Genomic DNA, 26591 nt, shown 5'->3' with positions numbered 1-26591 from the left:
TTATGTTTTATTATTAAACTATTAGTGGGTTTCTATTTTTGTGCTGGAGATTTTGGTTAATCATTCCTGAAGCTTGAATAACATTCCAATGCAACTATCAATCTTCTCCACTATCAGATGCAAGCAAAGAATATACATGTTATTGTGAAACCATGCTTGAAATCAAAACTATGTTTTGAAAATATTGACTGGAAAGCACTGATTTTTTTTTTAAACAGTAAAGGTATATTCCAGTGACTTCAAATCGCTGTCTCAATGATGGATCAATAATTGTATCACTTCACCTTGCATATTCCAAAGCCATTGAAACAGAGTAAGTGAGGACTGCAGATGCTGGACATCAGTATCGAAAACTGTGGTGCTGGAAAAGCACAGCAGGTCAGGCAGCATCCGAGGAGCAGGAGAGTCAACGTTTTGGGCATAAATCCTTCATCAGGATTAAGGGTTTATGCCCGAAACATCCACTCTCCTGCTCCACGGATGCTGCCTGACCTGCTGTGCTTTTCCAGCACTACACTTTTTCCCATTGAAAATGGGGATAAGCTAATTGCAAATGCTCACCTGGAACCATTATCTTGAAGGAGCGTGATTGGGGGAGGTGCATCTCCTATCTCATTAGCAAAAGATCCTGACAATCGCCTAGATATTTAATTCATTGGTGACAGACCAATAGACATAATCACTTGAATAATGAGACTCTTGAAAGGTATGTGCCAAAATGTAACCTCATTACTTAAGACAGCACCTACTAGCCATGAACATATTTGGGTCTGTGGTTGCGAGAGAAGACCATACCCACACAAGATACCCCTTCTTGTGCTTAAAGCAACTGATTACTCTATCTACCAGCATTGTCACTGTATCAAACTAAGAACCACTACCAAGTTCAAACTAAAGCCCATCCAGGGCACCAAACTTTAAGAGCCATACATCGTTCAACCTTATTGTAGTTTAACTTGCTTAATCTAACCTCACACTTTGCAACTTATTTGTGTGTATGTGTATGAAAATCATAGAGTCATAGAATTTTACAGCACAGAAATAAATATACCCTTCAGTCCAACTCATCCAAGCTGACCAGAAATCCCAACCCAAACTAGTCCATCTGCCAGCACCATGCCTATATCCCTCCAAACCCTTCCTATTCATATACCATCCAGATGCCTTTTAAATGTTGCAATTGTACGAGCATCACCACTTCCTCTGGCAGCCCATTCTACACATGCACCACCCTCTGTATAAACAAGTTGCTCCTTAGGTGTCTTTTATATCTTTCCTCTCTCACCCTAAACCTATGCCCTCGAGTTCTGGATTTCCCCACCCCAGGGAAAAGATCTTGTCTATTTACCCTATCCATGCCTCTCATGATTTTATAAACCTCGAAAAGGTCACCCCTCAGCCTCCGATGCTCCATGGAAAACAGCCACAGCCTATTCAATTTCTCCCTGTAGCTCAAATCCTCCAACCCTGGCAATATCCTTGTAAATCTTTTCTGGTCCCCTTCAAGTGTCACAACATCCTTCCGATAGGAAGGAGACCAGAACTGCATGCAATATTCCAAAAGTGGCCTCACCAATGTCCTGTACAGCTGCAACATGACCTCCCAACTTCTGTACTCAATACTCTGACCAGTAAAGGAAAGCATACCAAATGCCTTCTTCACTATCCTATCTATCTGCGACTACACTTTCAAGCAGCTATGAACCTGCACTCCAAGGTCTCTTTGTTCAGCAACACTCCCTAGGACCTTACCATTAAGTGTATAAGTCCTGCTAAGATTTGCTTTCTCAAAATGCAGCAGCTCCCATTTATCTAAACTAAACTCCATTTGCCACTTCTCAGCTGATTGGCCCATCTGATTAAGATCCCTTTGCAATCTGACATAACCATCTTCGTTGTCCACTACACCTCCAATTTTGGTGTCATTTGCAAACTTACTAACTATACCTCTTTTGCTCACATCCAAATCATTTATATAAATGATGAAAAGTAGTGGATCCAGCACCAATCTTTGTGGCACTCCACTGGTCACAGGCCTCCAGTCTGAAAAACAACCCTCCACCACCACCCTCTGACTTCTACCTTTGAGCCTGTTCTGTGTTGTAATGGCAAATCTCCCTGTATTCCATGTGTTCAAACGTTGCTAACCATCGAGAACCTTGTCGAACACCTTACTGAAGTCAATATAGATCACATCTACCCCGCTGCCCTCATCAATCCTCTTTGTTACTTCTTCAAAAAACTCAATCAAGCTTGGTAGACATGATTTCCCATGCACAAAGCCATGTTGACTATCCCTTATCAATCCTTGCCTTTCCAAATACATGTACATCCTGTCCCTCAGGATTCCCTCCAACAACTTGCCCACCACTGACATCAGGCTCACTGGTCTATAGTTCCCCGGCTCGTCCTTACCGCCCTTCTTAAACAGTGGCACCACATTAGCCGACCACCAGTCTTTCGGCACCTCACCTGCGACTATCGATGATACAAATATCTCAGCAAGTGGCCCAGCAATCACTTCTCTAGCTTCCAACAGAGTTCTAGTGTACACCTGATCAGGTCCTTGGGATTTATCCACTTTTATGCATTTCAAAACATCCAGCACTTTCTCCTCTGCAAGATGGACAGTTTTCAAGACGTCACCATCTATTTCCCTACATTCTACAACTTCTATGTCCTTTTCCACAGTAAATACTGATGCAAAATGCTCATTTAGTATCTCCCCCATCTCCTGCTGCTCCACTTAAAGGCCGCTTGCTGATCTTTGAGGGGCCCTATTCTCTCCCTAGTTACCCTTTTGTCCGTTATGTATTTGTAAAAACTTTTTGGAATTTCCTTATTTGTGACATTTTTATTATTTTAGACAGACAAAATTAAACATACTTAAATCTTTTCTTCCTCTAAAAAAACAGTCAGGGAAATCTGTCTGTATCTGCATTTACAGTCATGGCATGTAAACTGATATATACTCAGTCATATCAAGCACATCTCTTTTAAATCAAAACCTCTTCTGGTCAAATAAAGGGTGGAAAAAGAAGGAATCTATCCTCATCCTCCTCACCTAAGTGTAACAGTGTTTCATCGGCCTTCCATCGTGGCGTGTATTATTGGTACCCAATAATTTGCATTGTTTGAATACTTAAAAATAAAGATATTAACTTCAAGGATCATTGGCTGGGAATAGACACAAAAGTTTTTGAAATTCTAAGTAAACAGCAGGACTTTCACAATCACGGAACTTATTTCAAGAAACACTTAAATTGCTTTCTATTTGAATTGACCAACCAATGGATAAAAGTGTACACGTTTTATTCAGTAAGGTTTTGTGCTCTTACATCAGACATTTTAATCTTAGCCTTATTGTCACAATTCTGTGTACACCCAGGAATTTTGGCTCAAAACTAAATGATCAGATGTATACATAATGAAGTGCATCTTATAAATTCCCTCAAACTACAGCTGGAGCTTTGGTCTGAAGCAGGTATGTATTTTGTGGATGTTGCAGTTATAATTTAACTACAGCTTGAATCTAGATTGAAACTGAGACTAAAATAAGAAAGGAACCTTTCTTAATTCATTTTGGAGTCAATTTTAGGCCTTTACACTCTTTGTTCACTCCATGTTTTGAGTTCATGCAACATGGCTTTAAGATTCTGTTGTGATCAATTGAAAAGAGATCATGGCTCCCCTCTTTTTTAAGCCATTGTGAGTCACAATAATTTTTTTAAAAAGTAACTTCTTTTTACCACATTGCCATCGCAACTTAATTGAACCATATCAAAATTGTAGGAGAGGCAATACTACCTTGGAGGCTCCCTGCCTCATTCCTGATGAAGGGCTTTTGCCTGAATTTTCCTGCTCCTCGGATGCTGCCTGACCTGCTGTGCTTTTCCAGCACCACTCTAATCTTGACTCTGATCTCCAGCATCTGCAGTCCTCACTTTCACCTATACTGTGGGTATCTTAAATAAAAGAGTTAAGAGTTTATTACCTATTAAATTCAAGACAAGTATGAAAATGTGACACATAATGCAATACACATAAAACAGATAGTTAAGATTTTTCTTAAAAGGGACAAGGAGAAGTACAGGCAGGGATAAAAGAAGCAAAAGCAGTTAAAGATCTCAAAGGTTGCCTGGGTTGTGAGAATGAAAAGACTTAAGACCAACTGTTTGCTGCAGCTTTGCTTCCTCTATAATGGCAGAGTTGCATATGTTTGGAATTTTTAGTGAGTAATTGTTGTTTCAAGTTGCTTTTCATCTGGGAACAGGATTCTGAGGTAGCAACAGGGAAAAGTGAGAAACAGACATTCATTTCCTGTGCTCTGCTACTCTGTAGCAGCAATGATAAAGCTCCCTGTGTAAATTCTTCCATCTATGTACTTTCCCAAGCTGAATACTCTACAGATAACCTTTCATGTCAATGTGTAATTTCCAGAAAGGTGTGAATTAATCAGGAAATACAGACCTGAGTTTCTTTTCTAATGTCTTGTTATAAAAATATTCTTTTTGTAACAGATCCTTTTATCACAATGTTAATTTCAGTTCAAACTGGTCCTAATTTACTGTTGGGTTCATGAGCTTGGCTGAACCCATTCAGGTGATCACAGCGGCCATTTTAGGTCCATATTTGTCCTATCTAAATGAATATTTAGTCCTTGAAAGTCTCAGGAATTAAAGGTTGAATGATGAAATTTGTGTATTAGCAGTTCATTTTAACAACAATTGTATCACGTGTACACTTGTGGCATATGAATGTACAATAGTGAGTAATTGTGGCTCATTTTTGAACCAACTGGCTAATTTTTGTACCAATTTGTGGAACTTCCTGTTACATTTTTCTGACCGGGCATACTAACTTCATATAAATAGAAAAGCTTTCAACATTTATGATTGTAGAAACTGTTGAATGGTGCACAACTGAAAGGTTACTTACCTCCTATTGTGTATGCGTGGTTTCTACCTGAACTGTGTTCAGCTGTGGGTATGTTCAAATAACCCGATCAATTTTTCTCACAAGTTAAAAAGGGATGTTTCCAAATTAAAACAGGATTTATTACATCGCAATACATTGTTGATGTAGTTCATCAAGATTCCATGGAATGTGGATATTTCATAGAATTCCTACAGTACGGAAGCAAGCCATTTAGTCCACTGTCCCTCTGAATCCCTGTAATCCTGCATTTATCTTGGCTTAATCCACCTCTGATCAATGCAGCTAACACTATGGACAATTTAACATGGCCAACCCACCTAACCTGCACACCTTTGGACAGTGGAAGGAAACCAGAACACACCCACGAAGACACGGGGTAATTATGCAAACTCCACATAGACAGTTGCTCGAGGCTGAAATGGAACCCAGGTCCCTGGTACTGTGAGGCAGCAGTGCTAACCACTGAACCATAACTAATCTTGATGAGGTAATTGAAAGAGATGAGAAGTAAGGGTGATGACAAAGTGGAGAAAGGAAAGATGTATAAATAAGCAACAAGAAAGAAATAGGTCGGGGGAAATGAGAACAGATATGACAAGTGTTGAAAAAGGAGGTTGGCATTCACTGAAAAATGAAAATGAGAATGACATGACAATTCAAAAGCAGAGGAAAAGACAAAAGACAGAGAATGACAATGGCAAGGCTGGTTTGTTTTGAATAACATGAATTCTCATTTACTGCAAAGAGAGGGGAGAGTTATACATGGAGGCTTAACTTCAATATGATAATCCAGAAATGTTGGAATTTGGGAATTATTTAATGTAATATTGAACAAAGTCCCACTACAACCATGGTACATCTAGTTCATCCACTTAGATTAGAGTGGTGCTGGAAAAGCACAGCCGGTCAGGCAGCATCCAAGCAGTAGGAAAATCGACATTTTGGGCAAAAGCCCTTCATCAAGGCTGAAGGCAGGGAGCCTTCAGGGTGGAGAGATAAATGGGAGGGGGTAGGGCTGGAGCGAAGATAGCAAAGAGTACAATAGGTGGATGGGGTGGGGATGAAGGTGATAGGTCATTGAGGAGGGTGGAGTGGATAGGTGGGAAGGAAGATTGGCAGGTAGGACAGGTCATGGGGATGGTGCTGAGCTGGAAGGCTGGAGCTGGGGTAAGGTGGGGGGAGGGGAAATGGGGAAACTAGTGAAGTCCACATTGACGCCCTGGGGTTTTGCCTAGTTCATCCACTTGACTATTCTCCATCAAAGTAGATTTCAAGCTTTAAATGCACAAACCAAAATGAAGTTCATCCAGTTCCAAGTCGATTGGTATAATTTTATTTTGACCATCTCCAACTTAAAATCGCTTTGTGAAGATATCCCCATTCCTTTTTGTTGGGTAGTTTGGTCAAAATTGTACTTTTAAGTTAATAAAGTGTTACAAACATGGAAGTACAATATTCTGGAATTTGTAAATAAAAAAGTTCATCTTTCTTTAAATGGACTCAATGATTTGGCAAAATGTCTCCAAACAATCATGTGACTTCTCTTGTGGATTCAACTGCAGACAAAAGAAACAGCGGGCTTATTGAGGTTTGTTCAGATGATCCGATGATGTTATCTTAAGAATTATTCACAAAGGGTAATTAAATAATTTGAAGACTCCAGGACATCCATTGATCCCTCCAAAAGATATGAAGACTTAAAACCTGTGTGGTACTGAACAGGGGCCAGAAATAGTGACATCAGAAGGAATTTAAACATAAATGACTTTGCTTTGTGGAACAATGATTCATCAAAGTTAGCATTTTCAGTTACTTTGTGTTATTATGATAAAAGCCGGCTGAGTACGCCATTTGGAGGAGAGCTGTCTGAATACATAAGGGAACCCATTTAGAAACAGAAACTGCTGATAACAGAGTGAAAGAGTCAGTCATCCAGTGGAAAAGAAAACAACTAAAAGAGTTAGAGGTAATGAGGAATTTACAGGAGCTAGGGGCATGATGGATAGCTGTTATAGGAAGGGGGAAATCCCACAGATACAGTCAGGTAGATGGGTTACCGCCAGGGAAGGTAGGAGAGGGAGTGTGTTAGTGCAGGAAACTCCTGTGATTATTCCCATCTCAAATAAGTATGCTATTATGGAAAATGTAGGGGTGATGGACTCTTAAGGGAATATAGCATGCACAGCCAAGTTTCTGGTACCAAGACTGGCTCTAATGTAACAAGGAGGACTGCAAATGCTGGAGTTCAGAGTCAAGGATGTGGTGCTGGAAAAGCACAGCAGGTCAGGCAGCATCTGAGAAGCAGGGGAAATCGACGTTTCAGGCATAAACCCTTCATCAGGAATGAGGCTTGTAGGCTGGGGTGGGGGGTGATGGAGATGCTGAGAGATAAATGGAATAAATGGGAGGGGGTATCAGCCCTTCATTCCTGATGAAGGGCTTATGCACGAAATGTCGATTCTCCTGCTCCTTGGATGCTGCCAGACCTGCTGTGCTTTTCCAGCACCACACTCTTGACTCTATGGTAACAAGGCCTTTTTCAGGTTCCAAGCAATTGAATGTGATAGGGGACTCTCTAGTCAGAGGCACAGACAGACAGCAATGAGAAATCAGAATAGTGGATATCCTAGAGAGAGTGCCGAATATTGTCAAAGGGCAGTGGGACCAATAGGAGGCCATTGTACACATTGGAACTAACAGCACAGGAGGGGAAAAGGATGAGATTCTGAAGGGAGTATATAGCAAGTTAAGAAATAATTTAAAAAGGAGGTCCTCAAGGATAGTAATAACTGGAATATTCCCGGTGCTATGAACTAGTGAGGGGAGGAATAGGAGAATAGAGCAGATGAATGCATGGCTGAAGAGCTGATGTATGGGAGAAAGATTCACATTTTTGGATTGTTGGAATCTCTTCTGGGTAGAAGTGACCTGTACAAGAAGGATTGGAAGGGGACTAATATACTTGCAGGGAGATTTGCTAGAGCTTCTCAGGAGGATTTAAACTAGTTAAGTAGGGGGGGTTGGGACCCAGGGAGATAGTGAGGAAAGAGACCAGTCTGAGACTGGTGCAGTTATAGAGTCATAGAGATGTACAGTATGGAAACAGACCCTTCGATCCAACCCATCCATGCCGACCAGATATCCCAACCCAATCCAGTCCCACCTGCCAGAACCCGGCCCACATCATTCTAAACCATTCCTATCCATATACCCATTCAAATGCCTTTTAAATGTTGCAATTGTACCAGCCTACACCAGCTTCCTCTGGCAGCTTGTTCCATACACGTACACCCTCTGTGTGAAAATGTTGCCACTTAGGACTCTTTTATATCTTTCCCATTTCACCCTAAACCTACAGCTTCTAGTTCTGGACTCCTCCATTGCAGAGAAAAGACTTTGTCTATTTATCCTATCCATGCCCCTCATAATTGTGTAAACCTCTATAAGGTCACCCCTCAACCTCCGACACTCCAGGGAAAACAGCCCCAGCCTGTTCAGCCTCTCCCTATAGCTCAAATCCTCCAACCCTGGCAACATCTTTGTAAATCTTTTCTGAATCCTTTCAAGTTTCACAACATCTTTCCGAATGAGAAAAGAAGCAAGTCAAACATTCAGGGCAGGCGGGGATAACGCATAGAACAAGGTAGAACTGATAAATTAAACTGCATTTATTTCAATGCAAGGGGCCTAATAGGGAAGGCAGAAGAACTCAGGTCATGGTTAGGAACATGGGACTGGGATATCATAGCAATAACAGAAACATGGCTCAGGGATGGGACAGCTTAATGTTCCAGGATACAACTGCTATAGGAAGGATAAAAAGGAGGGCAAGAGAGGAGGGAGAGTGGGGTTTTTGATAAGGGATAGCATTACAGCTGTTGTAAGGGAGGATATTCCTGGAAATACATCCAGGAAGGTTATTTGGGTGCAACTGAAAAATAAAAGGGGACGACTACCATACTTGGATTGTCCAATAGACCCCCTAACAGTCAGCGGGAAATTGAGAAACAAATTTGTCAGGAGATCTCAGTTATTTGTAAGAATAATAGGGTGGTTGTGGTAGGGGATTTTAACTTTCCAAACGTAGACTGGGACTGCCATAGTGTTAAGGGTTTAGATGGAGGGGAAATTGTTCAGTATATACAAGAAAAATTTCTAATTCAGCATGTGGATGTTACCTGCTCGAGAAATAGGTACATCCAAAACTTGACCTACACTTGGGAAATAAGGCAGGGCAAGTGACTGAGGTGTCAGTGGGGGAGCACTTTGGGACCAGTGACCATAGTTCTATTAGTTTTAAAATAGTAATGGAATAGAATAGAATATAATCTAAAAGTTAAAAATTTAAACTGAAGGAAGGCCAACTTTGACAGTATTAGACAAGAATTTTCAAAAGTTGATTGGATGTGGATGTTTGCAGGTAAAGAGACAGCTGAAAAATGAGAAGCCTTCAAAAATGAGATAACAAGAATCCAGAGGAAGTACATTCCTGTTAGGGTGAAAGGCAAGGCTAGTAGGTGTTGGGAATGTTGAACTAGAGAAATTGAGGTTTTGATTCAGAAAGGAAGGAAGCTTGTGTCTGGTATAGACGGCAGAGAACAAGTGAATCCTTAGAAGAGTATAAAGGCAGTAGGAGTATACTTAAGAAGGAAATCAGGAGGGCAAAAAGGAGACATAAGATAGCTTTGACAAATAGGATTAGGGAGAATCCAAAGGGATTTTATAAATACACTAAGAACAAAAGGGTAACTCGGGAGAGAATAGGACCCCTCAAAGACCAGCAAGGCAACCTGTGTGAGGAACTGCAGAAAATGGAGGAGATACTAAACAAGTACTTTTCATCAGTGTTTACTGTAGAGAAGGACATGAAATACATAGAATATGGGGAGATAGATGGTGACATCATGAAAAATATCCATATTACAGAGAGGGAGGTGCTGGATGTCTTGAAATGCATAAAGGTGGATAAATCCCCAGGACCTGATCAGGTGTACACTTGGACTCTATAGAAAGCTGGGGAAGTGATTGCTGGCCCCCTTGCTGAGATATTTGGATTAGTCATAGGTGAGGTGCTGGAAGCCTGGAGGTTGGCTAACATAGTGCCAATATTTAAGAAGGGTGATAAGGACAAGCCAGGGAACCATTGACTAGTGAGCCTGACGTTGGTGATGGGCAAGTTGTTGGAGGGAATCCTGAGGGACAGGATTTACACCTATTTGGAAAGGCAAGGATATATAGGGAAAACTGGACATTTGGTTGCAGAACTGGCTCGAAGGTAGAAGTCACAGGGTGGTGGTGGAGAGTTGCTTTTCAGACTGGGAGACTGTGACTAGCAGTGTGCCCCAAGGATATATGCTGGGGTCACTGCTTTTCGTCATTTATGTAAATGATTTGGATGTGAACACCAGAGGTATAGTTAGTAAGTTTGCAGATTACATCAAATTTGGAGGTATAATGGACAGCGAAAAAGGTTACCTTGATCAGTTGGGCCAGTGGGCCAAGAGGTGGTAGCTGGCGTTTAATTCAGATAAGTGTGGGATGCTGCATTTTGGAAAGGCAAACCAGGGCAGCACTTATGAATTTGACGGTAAGGTCCTGGGGGTGTATTGCTGAACAAAGACCTTGGAGTGCACATTCATAGTTCCTTGAAAGTGGAGTCTTAGATACATAGGATAATGAAGAAGATGTTTAGTACACTTTCCTTTATTGGTCAGAGTATTGAGTGCAGGAGTTGGGAGGTCATGTTGCAGCTGTACAGAACATTGGTTAGGCCACTGTTGGAATATTGCATGCAATTCTGGTCTCCCTCCAAGAGGAAGGATGTTATGAAACTGGAAAGGTTCAAAAAAGATTTACAAAGATGTTGCCAGGGTTGGAGGATTTGAGCTATAGGGAGAGGCTGAATAGGCTGGGGCTGTTTTCCCTAAAGTGTCAGAGGTTGAGGGGTGACCTTATTGAGGTTTATAAAACCATGAGGAACATGGATAGGGTAAACAGACAAGATCTTTTCTGGTTTGGGGGAGTCCAGAACTAGAAGGCATAGTTTTTAGGTGAGAAGGGAAAGATTTAAAAAGGACCTCCAGGGCAACGTTTTCATGCAAAGGGCGGTGCGTGTATGGAATGAGTTGCCAGAAGAAGTGGTGGAGGCTGGTATAATTGCAACATTTTAAAAAAGATCTGGATGGGCACATGAATAGGAATGGTTTGATGGGATATGGGCCAAGTGCTGGCAAATGGGACCAGATTAATTTAGGGTATATGGTCAGAATGGACGTGATGGACCAAAGGGTCTGTTTTCTTGCTGTACATTTCTATGACTGTATGACTTTGTGACTACTGTGCTGAACCAAAGTATCAATTGCCACAACCTGCAGTGCCATAGAATTGAAATATCCTGAAACTGGTTCTGCTTACTGAGTTGATACAACGGCCAACTATTTGACTCCAGAAACCATCACAGCTGCGGAATCAGACTTTAGGGTTCAACCCTTTCACTTCAGAAACAAATGGTCATGTGTACTGGGCCTGCAAAGATATTAGAGATCGATCCCATTTTCTACATCATATGAAAGTTTTACACATTTTAAATATTTCCATATACATTTTAGCTAATAGGAATTATTATGAGTTGGAGGAGCTGGTGTTGGACTGGCGTGGACAAAGTTAAAAATCACACAACACCAGGTTATAGTCCAACCTGTTGTTGGATGAGGAGGAACTGCATTTTCCATAGAGCTCTGAACCGATGGAATTCTCTGCCCACAGAAGCAGTAGAGACAGCTTCGTTAAGTATATTCAAGACACAGTTGGATGGGTTTTTGCATGGTTGGGGAATTCAGGGTAGTTGGGATAATGCAAGTAGGAGGAGCTCTTAATGAATGTCAGAACAGACTCGATTGGCCAAATGGCCTTCTCCTGCTTCAATTATGATGAAACTGAAGAACTGTGCTGCTGCCATTTTTATTTGAAATTTTTGAAAATTACAAAGAGAGCCACAAGCAAGTTGATACAATTTCTGAGTTTAGTCTTACTTTGGGGAGATGCCCGGTATGTGGGTATGACACAATGACAACATGAATTGCAGAGCAATAAGAAATTGGCTCTTATGCTATCAACTTTACTGACCATCGATATTTTTACTTTAATATGTTCTGCCCACTAACATCGGCCCCACACCCAAATCTTTAAGGGCTTAAAAATGTGTTGCTGGAAAAACGCAGCAGGTCAGGCAGCATCAAAGGAGCAGGAGAATCGACGTTTCGGGCAAAAGCCCTTCTTCAGGAATGAGGTAGAGTCCTCACTTTCTCCTAGTTGATATCTGCAGTCCTCACGTTTTACCCAAATCTTTAAAAACAGTATCCTCAATTGATTAGAAGGTGATAGTGCTACATTTCTAAAATTTAACTTTGTTTCTATTTCAAATTGACATTGCATTTGTGAAAGCTTCCTGTGATACACCAACCTTTACATTTCCTTCATCACTTATTCATATATATTTTTCAAAGTAAAATTAGTTCCTCTGTGAAGGAATTGCTGTAAATTGCAGCTAGATTGTCAACAATTTAATACAACGGGGTTAAATAATTAAATTGATACAAATTTTCATTTGTCTCCAAAAGTCACTAATTTTGTGCTAACGAAGTTCTGGGGTAAGCAAAAAATCATTGCTAAATAATGTGTGCTGTCATGCTTTGAATCTTTCTTGTGGTTCCGAGAACAGTAATATAAATAGCTCATCAGTACTCACCAAGGGAACTTGTTAGAATGGTTTATAGCGTGCATTAAAATACATTTTGAAAATCTAATTTACTTTAATTTGCAGTTTGGCAAAGGCCAATTTGCAAAATAAATGCAAAGAACAGAATTTTAAAAATCCTTTTCTCCACATGGTGGCTAATGTGGAGCAGTTGTCATTGACCCAACCCTTTGGAGCAAAATTCTTCCTTTTTAAAAAAACATATTATATCAACTGCATCATCAACAATGGGGAAGTAATTTGTCCAAAAAAACATCAATACTTCTGTAGTCTCCTGTTTGTCTTGTGGGAATGAGTCAGTATATATGAGTGACAACTGGAACTTTAGAAATTAGTTGATTGTGTTAATAGCATTACAAATACTTGTGTTAATTGATGTACTTGCAATTCTTGATTTTGTTTTAATTGTGTAGGTGGCCTCAGAGCCAAATATGTTGACATTGAACGTCTTCATATCATTTGAATTCCTTTAGGAAAATTGTGTGACTCATTTGATGCTGCTAGGCTCTTCCTAGAAAAACAGATCGTTTATATCGGCTTAACAATAAAAGCTGCAGATATTTTGAACGCATGCTAGAGCTTTGATGTCTGATTTATCTCTACAGTGTCTGCCTCTGGGGGTTGGCAAGTTCCATAAGTGTAACCATCCCCAAGGCCGTAGTGACCTTGATATGAATTGTGACTGAAAAAAAATGGACAGTGCTGCACACACCTAAATGCTTTTAATTTGTCACAGAAGTCCAGCTCTGGTTTGTTACTTATGATCAATGGATCCTGACAACCTGCAATTCCAATTGCTCCCAGTCAGTAAGCCTTGCTTTAAAGATATCTCTAAACTCTGTATCAATTAGCCTGCTGTCTTTGATGGATTGGATGTATGTATGCAAAACCGTGGTGTATAAATGGTGGCAATGCAATGTGCTTTTCTTTATATTTTAAGTGAACTAGTAGGCTCCTGCAATTAGATTCCCTGCTAAGTGGCAATTTTCAAAAGAGAAAAGTTTGGTTAGACATCTGCTTCAAATCCCAGAAAAGCTTCCAGTCTAATGGCATATGGGATCAGGATGTTAAAACCCAAGCTGAGGAACAAGCTGCCTCATATGTTTCAAACGGTTTGCCCCATCTGATTGAAAAGCAGTAAACATCCTGTTTATGTACAAGGAAGATTCAAATTCAACACATTGGTAGCAATGATTAACCATCCCTACCACAAGTAAGATACAGACAGTACTGAAGAGTCATGGGACAAATCGTGCAGCATCTTCAAAGCTGAGAAGACAACTTTATAATTATGAGACTGATTTACATTTATTCCATTTCTACGAGGTTGCCTAGATACCTTCAGTTATTTATATTACATGCAGACACATCTGGGAACTTATGATGGGGACTGAAAAAGTTATGGACAATTAAGAATGAGATCCTCCAGAAAGTTTATCGCCCCACCAGCAATTTGCCTGACCCACAAGTATATTCTGTTCAAGCAGACACCAACACAATCTTCCTATTTTTCATACCTATACATTAGACCAGAGAAATAAATGGGAAGGGGCGTCTATCAATCTATCTATGGCAACAATGCAAAAACATGACTAGGCTGCCTACCTTCCATAAGGTAGGTAGCAAGGCATCTAGATAGAAATTGTCCTATTGGGCAGATGCAGCATGGTTTAACTAATCTACTGGAATTCTATGAAGATATTATAAGCACAGTGGACAACGGGGACCCAGTGAATGTGGTGTATCTAGATTTCCAAAAATCATTGACAAGGTGCTGCACAAATAGCCACTGCATAAGATATAGCGGCACGGTGGCACAGTGGTTAGCACTGCTGCCTCACAGCGCCAGAGACCCGGGTTCAATTCCCGCCTCAGGCGACTCTCTGTGTGGAGTTTGCACATTCTCCCCGTGTTTGCGTGGGTTTCCTCCGGGTGCTCCGGTTTCCTCCCACACTCCAAAGATGTGCAGGTCAGGTGAATTGGCCATGGTAAATTGCCCGTAGTGTTAGGTAAGGGGTAGGTGTAGGGGTATGGGTGTGTTGCGCTTCGGTGGGGCGGTGTGGACTTGTTGGGCCGAAGGGCCTGTTTCCACACTGTAAGTAATCTAATCTAATACAGATGCAAGGCATTACGGGCAATGTATGAGCATGGATAGAGGATTAGTTAACTAACAGGAAGCAAAGAGTGGAGATAAGTGAAAGTTGGGACCTGAATTATTCACAATTTACAAAGATGATTTGGAGATAGCGACCGTGTGTAGTGTGCCAAAGTGTGCAGATGACACTAAGATGAGTGGTAGAGCAAAGTGTTCAGAGGACTGTGAAATTTTGCAAAGGGGCATAGATAGTTTAAGTGAGCAAGCAAAGATCTGGCAGATGGAGTACAATGTTAATAAATGTGAAGTCATCCATTTTGATTTGAATAACAGCAAAAAGGACTGTTATTTGAATGGTAAAAAATTGCAGCATACTGCTGTGCAGAGGGATTTGGGTGTCCTTGTGTATGAATCACAGAAAGTTGTTCTGCAGGTACAACAGGTAATTAGGAAGGCAAATGGAATTTTGTTCTTCATTGCTAAAGAGATTGAGTTGAAAAGCAGGGAGGTTATGTTGCAGCTATACCGGGTGCTGGTGAGGCCACACCTGGAATACTGTATGCAGTTTTGGTCTCCTTACTTGAGAAAGGATGTACTGGCACTGGAGGAGGTGCGGAGGAGGTTCATTAGGTTGATTCCGGAGTTTAGAGGGTTGGCTTATGTGGAGAGACTGAGTAGACTGGGATTATATTCATTGGAATCTGAAAGAAACATATACAATTATGAAGGGATTAGATAAGATAACAGTAGAGAGGATGTTTCCACTGGTGGATGAAACTAGGATAAGAGGGCATAGCCTCAAAATTAGGAGGAGCAGATTTAGGGTCAAATAAAGAAGGAAGTTCTTCACCCAGAGGGTTGTGAACCTGTGGAATTCCATGCCCGCTGAAGTAGTTGAGGCTTCCTCATTAAATGTTTTTAAGGATGAGATAGATAATTTTTTGAACAGTAAAGGAATTAAGGGATATGATGAGAGGACAGGTAAGTGGAGCTGAGGCCATGATTTGATTGAATGGCAGAGCAGGCTTGAAGGGCCAGATGGCCTACTCCTGCTCCTATTTGTTGTGTGTCCTTGTAAACCACAAGTACAATAGAAGGAAAACTAAAATGAGATTTTATACGAATGTCAGGGGCATGAGAGAATCTGGAACTGTACTTCACTTTCTAACTATTAAAAGTTCACTCAAAATATTAGTGTTCAATGTTCACACATCTTGATTTGTCACATAGCAACTACACACTGTGTTCCCAAATATATGCACTGTTTATACATTGAATGGTTAAATCTAGGGACTGAAATGTTTATAAATTGGATGTTTGAGGACTCTAGAAGCAGACTAGGAGCCATTATTTAATCTTGACCACAGTAAAGTACTGCTGAATTTTTGCTTTTAAGAGTAGAGTCTTATTTCACAGCAATGTACTACCTCAGCTGATGAAGTTATCATGCTCTCCTCGCTGCAAAAGTTAAATGTTTTCCTGGCGTGTAAGTAGAAATAAAGGCAATGAGGAGGATTTTCTAGTCCCTGAGTTGATGAAAAGAATGGTGGTTGAGTCAATTTAATCAGGATAGAGACAAAACTATCAGATTCCCATTATCGGATAAACTTCACTGATTAAATTCTTCTCTTTCAGGTAAGGGTCAGGTACGTCACCAGCAGGTGATACAAGAAACTTGCAAATAGACCTTGCATCTCACTAATATCACAACTTGCTGAAATTTGCCTCACCTTCCCAATTAACTTTCACCCAGTTGGGAAACTTGATGCTTCAGAAACAGCTCTTCAAAAAAGGTGTGTATCTGTATTTTTAACAAAAGGGGCCTTCATTATAAATCAACAGTCCAGCGATGGGAAATCTGCCCTTGATTGTTACAGCCAACACATCAGGAATGCTGAAATAATCGGATTTTAATGTGAAGTCAAAGGTACATTTTCACCTGATAGCCACCTCATTGTCAGTACCATAGCCCAGCCAACTGTCAACGCTGTATGAGCGGCTGCTCATGGTGAAGTTTGCTGCTACTGACCTCTTCAACTGTAGCAAACTACAGAGTCTCCATGGTCTAGTGTGATAGAGGATACTCACTTCCTGGTCTAACTAGAAGGGTCTCTTGTAGATAACAAGATATACACATAAGCATTGACACACACGAACTTCCAAATTAGGAACTGCATGAGGCCAACAATCCCAGAGCCTGCTTGACCATTCAGAAAGATCATAGCTGATCCGATGTTCAACGTTCCACAGACAGCTGCTCTTGCAGCGTCCTGAGGTCCACTCAGTGTCATGATACATATACTCACTCAACCTCGGTCTTTTTTAAAAAATTCATTCATGGGGTGAGGACGTCACTGGCGAGGCCAGCATTACTTACCCAGAGGCTAGTTAAGAGTCAACCACATGCTGTGGATCTGAACCAGACCAGGTAAGGATGGCAATTTCCTCCCCTGAAGGACATTAGATAACCAGGTGGGTTTTCCAACAATTGACAATGGATTCATGGTCATCATTAGACTCTTAATGCTAGATTTTTGTTGAATTCAAGTTCCACCATTGCCGTGGCAGGATTCAAACCCGGGTCCCTAGGACATGACCTGGGTTTCTGGATTAACAGTCTAGTGATAACATCACTAGGCCATCGCCTCCCCGTCTCCAACAGCAGTGCCTCACGCTGGCTCAGAACTGAACTGCTCCCTACTCCCACTTCATCGTCCGGCTCATTTGACTTGCCCAGTTGTGAGGAAGGGTCACTGGACCTGAAGCGTTAGCTCTGATTTCTCTCCACAGCTGCTACCAGACCTGCTGAACCTTTCCAGCGGTTTCTGTTTTTGTTTCTGATTATACTGTAATTCCACTTAACCCCAGACACCTTTCATTCCCTTGTTTATCGAGAATCTATCTACCCATACCATAAAAATATTCAAAAATTCTGCTTCCACCGGAGGGGAATAGAGCACCAAAGGTTTGATCTCAAAAAAGCAAATTTTTTAACATTTCTGAATTAAATGAGCAGGCCCTTTTTTTGAAACCATAACCCCATTCTTAAATTCTCCCACAGAATTGAACTTTCCCTACCTCAGCTAGCATGGGGGGTGCAGGGCAAAGCAAAGATTCTTAGCTGCTGTACGCCTATAGGTACTAGTCACCTCTTAGATTAGATTTCCTACAGTATGGAAATAGGCCATTTGGACCAACAAGTCCACACCAACCCTCCAAAGAGTAACCCACCCATTCGCATTGCCCTCTGACTAATGCACCCTGGGCAATTTAGCATGGCCAATTAACCTGGCCAGCACATCTTTGGATTGTGGGAGGACCCCAAGGCAGAGTGTGCAAACTCCACACAGACAGCCACCCAAGGTGGGAATCAAACCCAGGTCCCTAGTGCTGTGATGCATCAGTGCTAACCACTAAGCCATCATGCCACCTTTTTTCTGAAGTCTACTACACCTGGTATTCCCAAGCAGTCTCCCATCCAAGTACTAACCAGGCCTGAGTCTGCTTAGCTTCCACAATCAGATGAGATTGGGTGTTTTCAGACTACTATGGCCATAGGCAGGAGTTCATGAATTATCTGTGAGGGCCCAATTATTCTGCCTTGAATTGATGGGGCTCAGTGTGAGTCCCAAAATGCTGACTCTCCAGCTTTGATTGCACTGTCCAAATGGAAAGTCCATGGCTCACTGAGGGAGGATCTAGACTATTGTCACTTCAGACAACTAAATGGCATCTTGTGAGAAAAGGCAAACAAGCACATATGAGAAACGCATGAGAGCATACATTCTTGTGTGTGTTTTTTTTACATATATTAGTTAAATAATTGGATCGCCTGGTACCATCAGAAGGATTTCTTCTTCTTTTGCCTGCCATAACATTGAGGTGTTGGGTCAAATTCAGCAGCCTGGGCAGAGGGAGCCTGCGGACTGATATGACCTGATTGTGAGTCTGTTGCCAGGTTACATCTGTGGGCTTAAGGTTAACAGGGGATTGGGTGGGTGAAAGCCTCCAGTCTCCCACTCTCCTCAATCTGATCTGCTACAGACATTGAGCTCACTGTCAGAGGGTTGATGGAGGGGCAGGTCATCTCTGGATTGTTCTCAGATGAAACTGCTGAGCATCTGCCTGGTCTTCTTCTTCCTGTTTGCACCCAGTGGAGTCTTTTCGCCCTGGAGAGAGATTAAGATGTCTTGACCCCTCTCGATTTGCCTTTGATGCTGACTAACCATGGCTTTGGTAGTGGAGTGAAGGTCCAAGCAGCCACTGAGTGATCTACTGAACCTGGGTTTTCAAATCTGCCGCCACCATTCATCTGATTTCAACACTACTTCTGATTCCCCTCTCCTGTACTGAGAACATGGATGATACTGACCAGAACAGGTTCCTGGTGGCTCCCACTCAATCAATGTTCATATCACATGTGAACATTGTACAAGATATTAAAGGAACTGCACTCACTATCCTGGATTCTGAGATGCTGTGTACATATTGAAAATATCCCTGATATTTGCCATTTTCCAAGGTCCTCAGACCACGCAGGGATGGCTGTTGGAGCCATACCCTAACCACCCATCGCCAGAAGGAAGAACACCTCATTTTCTGCCGTGGGACCCTCCAGCTACACGGCATTAATGTGGACTTCATTTTACCTCCCCCCACCTTATCCCAGTTCTAACCTTCCAACTTGGCACTGCCCTCATGACCTGTCTTACCTGTCCATCATCCTTCCCACCTATCCGCTCTACCCTCCTCTCCAACCTATCATCTTTACCCCCACCTCCATCTACCTATCGCACTCAGTTACCTTCCTCCCAGCCCCACCCCCCCTCCCATTTACCTCTCCATCCCCTTAGCTCATAAGCCTCATTCCTGATGAAGGGTACTTACCTGAAACATTGATTCTCCTGCTCCTCGGATGCTGCCTGACCTACTGTGCTTTTCTAGCACAGCACTCTCGATTCTGATCTTCAGCATCTGCGGTCCTCACTTTCTCCCTGTTGGGAGTCAAGGACTACCCTTTCCAAATATGGCTGATGCCATTTTTAGGAAAGCCTCAGACTGCTGTAGAATAAAAACACAACAACGCCATACTTCCACAAGGGCCGTACTAGAATCGAACATTTCAAAGCCATCCTTAAGATGAAGTTTCAATGCCTGGAGTGTCTCAGTGGGGCCTTGTATTGTAGCTCAGGAAGTGTGTGCCACATCAATGTTGAATGCTGAGTTTTACATAAGTGGAGCTGACAAAGGGGGTTGATCTGGATGCAAAGGAATTGGGAAATCAACAGCAGTTGTCTCAGGATGTAGAAGAGGATATTGCCTGGGAGAGATATCCAAGAGAGTATGATAGGACAATGCGTCATAGAGTCCAAGAAGCCAAACAGGTCCAACTTAAAACCTGCTGTCAGGATGAATGCACTCAGTTTGGTTTTCTAGTAATTGTGTAACTTTCTGGTTATTTGGCAAGAAGCCTGTGTATAGTACAACAGATGTCTGGACCTTATTATTTCTGGAGTCCTCAATCTTTTTATGTTGCTGAATAAATGCTTTGTTATCCATCTGATTGTGTACTTGATATCTTCAGGTGAATCCCCTTTCAGGTATAGAATCATAGAGTCATAAAGATGTACAGCGTGGAAACAGACCCTTCAGTCCAACCCGTCCATGCCGACCAGATATCCCAACACACCAGGTCCCACTGACTGTTAGAGTAAATGCAGCAAACACTAACAGAGTGAATCAACACCACATGGCACTATGGTTAGGTAGCTCTTAAGGCTTCCAGAAGTAAGTGATATGAGTTCTGAAGAAGAGTAATACCAGACTCAAACATTCACTCTGTTTCTCTTTCCTTAGACGCTAGTGCACCTACTGAGTCTCTGTGCTTGTTAGTAATCAAAGATCAGCAAGACAGCCTTTGTGTGGAGCCGCAGGAAATGGGGGAGATACTAAATGAGTATTTTGCATCAGTATTGTGGAAAAGGATATGGAAGATATACAATGTAAGGAAATAGATGGTGACACCTTGAAAAATGTCCATATTACAGAGGAGGAAGTGCTGGATGTCTTGAAATGCATAAAGGTTGATAAATCCCCAGGATATGATGAGGTGTACCTGAGATCTCTGTGGGAAGCTAGAGAAGTGATTGCTAAGTCTCTTGTTGACATATTTGTATCATTGATAGTCACAGGTGAGGTGCCGGAAGACTGAAGGTTGGCTAAGGTGGTGCCACTGTTTAAGAAGGGCGGTAAAGACAAACCAGGGAACTATAGACCAGTCAACCTGACCTCAGTGGTGGGCAAATTGTTGGAGGGAATCTTGATGGACAGGATGTACATGTATTTGGAAAGGCAAGGACTGATTAGGTATAGTCAATATGGCTTTGTGCGTGGGAAATCATGTCTCACAAACTTGATTGAGTTTTTTGAAGAAGTAACAAAGTGGATTGATGAGGGCAGAGCAGTAGATGTGATCTATATGGACTTCAGTCAGGCGTTCGACAAGGCTCTCCATGGAAGACTGGTCAGCAAGGTTAGATCTCATGGAATACAGGGAGAACTAGCCATTTGGATACAGAACCGGCTCATAGGTAGAAGACAGAGGGTGGTAGTAGAGGGTTGTTTCTCAGACTGGAGGCCTGTGACCAGTGGAGTGCCACAAGGATCAGTGCTGGGTCCTCTACTTTTTGTCATTTACATAAATGATTTGGATGTGAGCATAAAAGGTACAGTTAGTAAGTTTGAAGAGGACACCAAAATTGGAGGTATAGTGGACAGCGAAGAAGGTTACCTCAGATTACAACAGGATCCTGATCAAATGGACCAATGGGCTGAGAAGTGGCAGATGGATTTTTATTCAGATAAATGTAAGGTGCTGCATTTTGGGAAAGCAAATCTTAGCAGGACTTATACACTTAATGGTAAGGGCCTAGGGAGTGTTGCTGAACAAAGAAACCTTGGAATGCAGGTTCATAGCTCCTTGAAAGTGGCGTCGCAGGTAGATAGGAAATTGAAGAAGGCATTTAGTATGCTTTCTTTTATTGGTCAGAGTATTGAGTACAGGAGTTGTGAGGTCATCTTGTGGCTGGACAGGACATTGGTTAGGCCACTTTTGGAATATTGCTTGCAATTCTGGTCTCCTTCCTATCGGAAAGATGTTGTGAAACTTGAAAGGGTTCAGAAAAGATTTAGAAGGATGTTGCCAGGCTTGAAGGATCTGAGCTATAGGAAGAGGCTGAACAGGCTGGGGCTGTTTTCCCTGGAGCGTCGGAGGCTGAGGGGTGACCTTATAGAGGTTTACAAAATTATGAGGGGCATGGATAGGATAACTAGACAAAGTCTTTTCCCTGGGAGCGGGGAGTCCAGAACTAGAGGGCATAGGTTTAGGGTGAGAGGGGAAAGATATAAAAGAGACCTAAGGGGCAACTTTTTCATGCAGAGGGTGGTACGTGTATGGAATGAGCTGCCAGAGGAAGTGGTGTAGGCTTGTACAATTGCAACATTTAAAAGGCATTTGGATAGGTTATATGAATAGGAAGGGTTTGGAGGGATATGGGCCGGCTGCTGGGAAGTGGGACTAGATTGGGTTGGGATATCTGGTTGGCATGGATGGGTTGGACCGAAGGATCTGTTTCCATGCTGTACCTCTCTATGACTCTATATCTGAATGTTGTGGAGTGAAGTTTCTCATGATGGAGAGTAGGTTGAGAGGCATCCTGAGACATCTTGTTTTGACCTTCTGATTATCAGTTAGTTTTCAACATTTCAGGGTGCATGTAGTTGCCTGAAATTTCTGAGCACCTTTAGGACACTGATGAGCCTGAGAGAGGCAGCACCTTGTGCAGCTTCCCTTGTCAGGCCAATGGGCCTTGAGAGAGAGTGGGGCATGTGACTGGACCATTGACAACTCCCAGCCTCCAATCGAAGTGTGTTCCCAGTTCAAGAACCCCTGGTGTCTGCAGTCAAGGAGTCAGTCGCTTATGAAAGATGAGCAATGCTTGGCCATTACAACTTGTTTCTGAAGAGTGGCTGCTCATCTCTCTTAAGGGAGTGACTGAAACCACGTCCAACAGCAACAGCACCACAGTCTGAGGGCTCAACATAGGCTTGCAGTCTGAAATGGTGTGTGGTCTAGCTTTAAATATGGCACCAGTGGTGTAAATGTCAGGCGATCCTAGCAGCAGCGAGCAGTTCCACTTCTGCTGCTGCTGTGTGATTCCATAAGACAAGCACTACAGAAACCAGACACATAATATTAAGATGAAGAGTGGTAGATTATGTGAGAAAAGTCGTTGTGAACCACAATGGACCAGATGCCATGTAACTCAGTTGACAATACACTAACTCAAAAATGGGAAAATTCAGCTCCACGCTTTTATTCGAGAATGGTACCAAAGGTTAACTGCAGCAAGAATCGAATAATCAAAGAAAATTGGAAGAGGGAGAAATAAATTAATTAAAATATTTTTTAAAAGTGCTTCACCATCCGCAAACTGGATTGTAAATGTATTTGCCATTTTACCCAAGGTATCACATTTTAACTACTGCTTGCACCCTTGAAAAAAATGGTTAAGAATTTGTCCATTGTAGCTGCTGCCTGCCCTCTTTTGCTATTGAGGAATCACACTGAATCACACTGTAATAAAACAAAAAAATTGCATGCCCATAATGGTTAGAATGTGCTTTGAAAAATGGCAGAATAATGTGAATGCCAGAAACAAATGAGCTGAGTGGATTAACATGCATATCTTGCAACTTGATTGTAAAAAGATCTCATACATCTCTCAGAAAATATATAATAAACTATAATTCAGTATTTTTGCGCAATGTGAATATGTACGTTTCTGAATTATGCCATTAGTTCAAGGAGTTGGATGTGGAAACATAAAATATCATCAAAAAAACAGCAGTTTGAGCTTTTTTTTGTTTTGATTGCTCAATTGAATGTGTTGGACAATGAATCTTTATATCTGGTTGATTGCCAATAGAAAATAGTGTTGCCATGTTGCATGGTATTTGCAGGTTATCAGCTTCTCTTCAGTGCAAAACTTGCTAGAAAGAGTGAGAATTGTATTGTCACTTTGCTTATTCACTCAATATATTTGCATTTAAGCAAAAGTGTTTAAGAACCAGCAGCTTAACATTCATAGAAGCCATGCCTGGTGTACATGTGTAAAACAAGTGTTTGATATTAATTTAGTGGACAGGATGCATGCACATATCACATGACACAAGGTGAGGATGTGCTGCAAGTCAATAGATATTCAATATAGACATTCAGATAGACCTATTTTCATTCTCCTTGCTAATATTGGATGCCTTGAGCCAGTGCAAAGCTAGCTGTACTCCAAGATAAGTACATCTACAAATGAGCTAATTAAGGAGGGAAGTTGGCACCAAAAAGGTAGATTTTCAAAAAGACTTACCTGAATATGGAGCATGAGGAGCTTATTTTAATTTGAATCCTTCCTGATTAAGCAGGTATTGTTAGTCTTCTACCCACTATAGTATTAAGAACCAAAAATACTGGATAATGAAATAACTATTTTTCTCTAATCGGATTTTTCTTGCATGGTGATAATGTTATTTGTTTACCAGATAGCCTGAAATGAATCCACTCATACTTTTAAAACCTGCCACTGTTAGACCAGGAAATAAAATCTCTACTATAATTAGGGCAACCAAGTATTTTCTGTGTAATTAAGAGGGCTTTGTTCATAATTTGTGCATAATTATTTCCTGATAAGCTTAGCCTTTCTTTTTAAGTAATAGCTGTGCAAAGCTAAAGCACAATTTATTCATTGCAAGCATTTAGTCCAGAATACTTCTGAAAAATATCACATTATTTTATGAATCATCATTGATTAAATAAACAAATCTATAACATCACAATTTGCAGTTACAAATTTGATTCTCAGTTGTTTTCATGGATGATTAGATGTAAAAGTGATTTAATTTACTGAGTGTGTACTCATTGTTCATGAGTAATTTTAACCTTTTCCAACACCTTCAGCCAATCCATTTTCCTGTCTATTGGAATGCAATATGTACATTGAAGAAAGTTAAGTGGCAAAGACAGTTTGGGTTAAGTGTCACGTTTCTGCCCCTTTGTCTTCTTAATGGGGATTGTATACATTTGGAAATCTGCTGGGATGAAGTCTTCATTGTGAAGGTCATGTGTTCCCGGATGGAAGTATAAAACAGGGACTTGAATGATGAAATCCAGCTGATGCCAATATAAAATTAACAGAGGAGAAAATATACAAAGTGCAAATTGTAAATTTTAATTTAAAGCTGAGTTTTGATTAATGTTTCTCGAAGGGCTCTCATTATCTGTGTTTGAGAAATGGACGCATATTAATGCATATTAACTGTATGTCTAATGTTGTACTGATAAAAATCCCAAATGTCAGTTAATTGTGCATTTGTATTCTTTGATGTATCTATAAGTGATTAAAATGTTTTTAGAAAACTAACATTTGTATGTAGCTCTGGAATAGTTCCTATTGAAAGAAATGAAAGCTTTTGGTAGCTGACAAGGATAGCCATCTATTCTAATATTTACCATATTCTCCTGTCAGCTTGGCATTTTCCCTCAGAATCGGAAGGCTTAATATTGACAGGGGTGGGTTGTGGGTACAGAGTTTCTGTCAAGAAACCTAGGCATTCGGTTTTTGCACTGACAGATTTCCCGTCCAAAAGTCAGCCTGATTGATAGGTTTGCTTCCAATTGAGCATGGAGTGCTACAGAAAATGCCTCAGGTAAATTGTCTGTTGCTCAGAAAGGGAGTGTTGTAGTAGGTGGAGTGGTACATTCAACTGATGCCAGGGGAGGTGTTCAATCTCTGCCAAGTGTTGGCAGTAGATCTGTTGCAGAAGGTAGATTGGGAGTGTAGGGGATAACATTACCTTCTCCCTGATGCTATCCTTGCCTCCTTTCAGTTAGGATTCCCCAAATCCTGGAAAATCCAGTTAGCCAAGTTTAAATTGCAAAGCAAGTTAAAAACTCAGTAGCTGCCAACCTCATGGACACAATTACAGGAGTTCCAGATTCTTGGTTGGGCATTGACAGGTTCAATGATTGTCCTATCTCCCATAAACCCAGAAGTGAATGTGTTTTCATGAAAGTATTTTATTCAGAGAGTCCTTTCTTATTTATGGATATACCAAATCATACAAAAACACCATTAACTGACATTGGGGATTTTTATCAGTTCAATTGAATTGAATTTATTGTCACGTGTACCGAGGCACAGTGAAAAGCTTTGTCTTGCGAGCTACACATGCAGATCACAGAGTTAAATAGCATAGATAAGTAAATAATAGGTAAACAACAGCAAAAACAAAAACACAGGTATAGGTGAATGTTAAGAGTTTGTGAGTTCATTCAGTATTCTAACAACAGTAGGGTAGAAACTGTTTTGAAACCGGCTGGTGCATGTGTTCAGGCTTCTGTACCTTCTCCCTGATGTAGAAAAGCATTGCCATGGTAGGATGGATCTCTGAGAATGCTGGCAGCCTTTCCTTGACAGCGGGCCTGGTAGATGGATTCTATGGATGGGAGGTTAGCCTTTGTGATTGTTCGGGCCGAGTTCACCACTCTCTGTAACCATCTCCGGCCTTGAATGGTACAGCTGCCATACGAGGTAGTGATGCATCCAAACAGAATACTCTTGATGGCGCTCCTATAAAGGTTGGCAAGGGTATTTGCCATCATGCCAAATTTCCTCAGCCGCCTGAGGAAGAAGAGACGTTATTGGGCCTTTGTAACCAGTGCGTCCACATGAAGAGTCCAAGAAAGCT

At 41.4% G+C, this 26591-nt stretch overlaps 1 long non-coding RNA gene and 1 pseudogene across 1 annotated transcript in view; one reads left to right on the top strand and one right to left on the bottom strand.

Moving 5' to 3' along the window:
- LOC140479483 (uncharacterized) overlaps window positions 1-26591 on the top strand; it is a 177849-nt gene that overhangs the window by 110690 nt on the left and 40568 nt on the right. The window lies entirely within an intron of this gene.
- LOC140480174 (5S ribosomal RNA) lies at window positions 18231-18349 on the bottom strand (annotated as a pseudogene).

The sequence above is a fragment of the Chiloscyllium punctatum genome, chromosome 7, assembly GCF_047496795.1.
Source record: "Chiloscyllium punctatum isolate Juve2018m chromosome 7, sChiPun1.3, whole genome shotgun sequence".
NCBI classification, from domain to species: domain Eukaryota; kingdom Metazoa; phylum Chordata; class Chondrichthyes; order Orectolobiformes; family Hemiscylliidae; genus Chiloscyllium; species Chiloscyllium punctatum.
This window is presented reverse-complemented; position numbering and strand designations above follow the sequence as displayed.